Here is a 4676-nt window from a genome sequence, read left to right on the forward strand (position 1 = left end):
GATCCAACTGCAGGCTGTATTAAAGAGACGTAGTAAACAGTCAAGATCAAACAATGTCAAACAGGTATATGGCGGGCAAAACACAAGAATAGTCCCAGGGCTAGCGTAGGTCACCGATCGGCAGACAGAATCACAGGGGCGAGACGAGAGGGAAAAATCCAGGAATACAGGCAAAGATCAGAAACCGCGGAAACAGGCAAGGCAAGGCAAAACAAGGAAAACACAGAGACTTGGAATAGGGTACAGGCTAAACAATACTCAGCAGAGAATGGTTGTTTGAGTGGGTGTTATATAGTGAGTGAGTGATATGAAACAGCTGTGTGCAATCAGTGCAGTGTGTAATCAGTGCAATGAATGATGGGATATGTAGTCCGGGGTGCTATGCAACAGTTTGTGTTGTGCGAGAGTCAATGTAATGGAAAGGGTGAACTCTGGTGGTGAATGAACGGAAGTCCATGGACAGGATTCGTGACAATATTGAGAATTGTCGTAAAAAAAAATAATAATAATGTCACAATGCAAAACATCTTAATGGTCCTAAAGGTATAGACATTTATCTATAATCAAAATATTTTTTTATTTATTTGTTTAAATTGTAAAATATTTTAAAATATATCATATTAAAATAAGTACTTTAAAATATTAAATATACTAATATATTATATTTTCAAAAGCAAAAATATAATTTTGTTTTTATATATTTTGAGTTTAGTGCAAAATATGACCGGAACATGCATGAACACTTTTGTTGGCTTTTATCAATATTTGAAGATTTATAAATGTATATGTAATATTACACTGTAGATTATTCAAAAGCTGAATTTGGAACCACTCTTATTTCTACCATAGAAACATAGGGTAACAATTCATCCAGTGTATTCATTGGTGAGTCCTTTGAAATATTTGTGAAACTCAATAAGGTTGTAGGTGCTAATTGGAAGTGCATAAGAGCGTATGGAGCACGCATGTTCACTTGATGGAGGAAAGGCTGTTGTTTTGTGAGCAGTTTGCTCCCCTCAAACATGTCATGATGGTGCAGAGAGAGTGTTTGAACAGCTGCGTTCAGAGGATCCACAAACACACGCAGCCTAATGAAGACATTCCCACAGTCAGCGCTAATGGAACTGCAGCCTCAGTCAACCAATACTGGTTTGACCAGACATAAGTTATTTAAAAAAACAACAACTAACAATACATTAGATTACTTTTTTTACTGTAAAGTCATACACTTGCAAACTAGCAACCACCCACAAGACCCTAGCAACTGCCGTCAGAACATCTTATCAACCGCACATGCAACATATATACAGTATGATTTATTTTTTGTTTTGTCCACAAAATCAAAGTGTGGTGCAACCAACGTTGGAGAAGTCTTAATATTTTGATTATCAGTATTTTTTATTTACACAAATTTAAATTTATTAAAGTTGCTCCAAGTATTTTTATTGTATTTGAAAATTATTTGAAAATTTAATTTCAATCCTTACAGCAGCTGGAAAAAAGAAATGCCTTAAAACACTCTAAATTATTAGAACAGTATATTGATTAATGCTCCTTTCATTTAATTTAATTTGTTATAATTTGTTTTTATATATGTCAGTATTTATTATTTGCAAGTAATTTTATTTATTTATTTGTGTGTACAGTATGTATGATTTATATATATATATATATATATATATATATATATAACTTATTTTATTTCAGTTACTTGCCAAGGCAACATTTCTCATTTTCATTCAGTTTATCTTGATTTACTAAAATAACTACAACTAAATAAAAGTTAATGAAAACTACATACATAAAAAAATGCATACAAAATACAAAAACAAAACAAATGTACTAAAATATAAACAGAAAATATAAACAAATTCAAAACATTAATAAAACTATTTAAAAATGATTATTATTTTGGAATTCTTACCAGAGAAAAAGGGGTGGGCTCTTCTTCATAGTCACACTTACATTTAAACCTTAAGTTTAAAAAAATGAGTCGTGTAAGAAGTTATGCATTGATGGAGCTTGGAGTATGTTAGAGCATTTAGACATAACTTCACAGGTGAAAAACATATTTCTATGCACATTAAAATCATGAAACTCTTCCGAGCAGCTGATTGGTTTACTTAAAGCCGGTTTCTTCATCCAATCATTTGTTTGTTTCTATCTACGTAACCTATTTATTCCTGTCTTGTATCAAATCAGTTCATTGCGCCATGGGATTTTGCTAACCCCTCTCCTTCCCCAGCACCACCTGCCTATCTGCTCCGGGGGTTCTCATTATTTTCCTTGCAGCAGTCTGAATTCAAGTCACTTCAAGTCCTTCAGCAGCAGCAGCAGCAATCTAGCAGATCTAGATCTAGTCTGGCAGCAGGGTTGCCAGTAAGGTACTGTTAATTTACAACTCTTAATTTTTTACGGTGTTTTACCATAATTCTACCATGGAAATGAACTCTGCTCCCATTGCTTCAAACAGTTAGAGTTTAAAAACTAGCATTCATACAATGTTAGTACTGTGAACTTATTTCATTTGAGTCCACTGAGAAGGAATATTTCTTAGTATAAAACTGCAAACACTTAATGTATAACAGCAAAATAACTAAAAACATGACTTCAACTCAAATCGTTGCAGTTGACTGTTAGCTATAGCACACGTGTGAGATGAAGTAACAAAGAGATCATTACTGTATCAGCAACTCCACAGTTACTGCCTTTAAATAAAGCAGCTGAGCACGCGTGTTTGTGGCTCATCGTTGACTGAAGCACAGGCTCTACTCTCGCCCGTCCTTTGGATGAGACGTTAAACCGTGGTCCTGGCTCTCTGTGGTCACTAAAAATCCCAGGATGTCCTTCGAAAAGAGTAGAGGTATGACCTTGGCATCCTGGCCAAATTTGCCCATTGGCCTCTGATCATCATGGCCTCCTAACAATCCCCATATCTACTGATTGGCTTCATCACTCTGTCTCCTCTCCACCAATAAGCTGGTGTGTGGTGGGCGTTCTGGTGCACTATGGCTGCCGTCGCATCATCCAGGTGGATGCTGCACACTGGAGATCTGATTAAACAACTTCTAAAACAGCATCACCAGCTTCACATTACTAACCAGACTGATGCTATTTCTGTCAGATGTGTACAGAAGTGCTTATTGAAAATTAACAGAGGTTTAGATGTTGTTGTTTTGGGACACTACTAAGATGGAGATCAGTGTTTGCTTTAGTTGGGCTCTTGAACCTTGACTTTTTAACATTATAATTATTTGGCTGCTTTAACCATTGTGTTTTTCAACACATTTGTTGTGATAAAAAAGGGCCAAGGCACAATATGTAATGCTATTGATTATGATTTGCAAACTGATTTTTCACTGATTTTGTCCAGAGTCTCTTTTCGTACCAAAGCGATGTTATGGTAACATATTACAGCAAAAGAACAAGCAGGCTATTATGAAATATCACACACATCACTCAAAAAAAAAAAAAAAGCTTTAACATGCTATGAAACACGCACATGAAGAATTAGCGTATGAATCTCAACAACGGTGACAATCAAAATAATTAATAAACAGATTGACTCTGAACATCACAAAACACGCTACTAAAACTCAACACAAAAACAAAAGCAAAAATAAAAGCACCTAGTAAGAATTAAAGAAAATAAGTGGACAATTCAGCTGCATCATTTATTCATGCCGCAATGCATGCTGGGAGTCATGGATGAGTTTTGTCCTGTGCTGGTACCCAGCATGCATTGCAGCATGAAGCTTTTGATTGTTACCATTGTTGAGATTCATGTGCTGATTCTTGATGTCTCTGTGTGTCTAAGAGATGCTGTAGTAAAGGCTTTGAACACAAGAAGTTTTCAAAGTCCATCATAATTGTCTGTTATCTCGACTTGCAGTGTCATATAGCTATAACAAATATGCTTTACAAACACAGTTACAACAACCAGACAAACTAGCATTAAAAAGTGAAGGGTCGAGAGCCCAACTAAAGCAAACCCTGATCGCCACGATGGTGAGGTCAAACAAAATGTTTTCAATAAAACATCTAAACCTCTGTTAATTCTCAAAGAATTTTTGTAGATATATGACAGAAATTGCCTGAATTCACTCAGTTTTCATTCTCTCTGTCAGGTGGACTATATTAGTAAACTCATGTAGGGAATAGTGAATGAGGGTGTAGGATGTGATTTGAAACAGCCTCTGAGTGTCGACTCTGAACGCTGTTACTTCACAGTACTGCAGAAGGCTACTTTCTCAAAATCAACAAATATTACCCAGAATACATTGTTTTGTTTACGGGATTGTACTGTTGTAATGAAAAAAACAGAATCTCTATTTGTCATTGACTCGTGAAATGTGAGAAGGAGAGGATGACCTATGGATGTCTGCATGCAGTGAATGAAGGAGAATGAAGGAGGAGAGCTGTGTGTGTGTGACACCATTTTTGGTCCCCATGAGGAAACAAGCTTATAATTCATACAGAATTAAGTTTTTTGCAAATCTAAAAATGCAGAAAGTTTACTGTAAGGGGTTTAGGTGTAGGGTGATAGAAAATACAGTTTGTACCATATAAAAACCATTATGCCTATCTATGGAGTGTCCCCATAAAACATGGAAACCCAACATATGTGTGTGTGTGTGTGTGTGTGTGTGTGTGTGTGTGTGTGTGTGCGACTCTCT

The sequence above is a fragment of the Sinocyclocheilus anshuiensis genome, unplaced genomic scaffold (assembly GCF_001515605.1).
Source record: "Sinocyclocheilus anshuiensis isolate Anshui unplaced genomic scaffold, SAMN03320099.WGS_v1.1 scaffold217, whole genome shotgun sequence".
Taxonomy (NCBI): Eukaryota; Metazoa; Chordata; class Actinopteri; order Cypriniformes; family Cyprinidae; genus Sinocyclocheilus; species Sinocyclocheilus anshuiensis.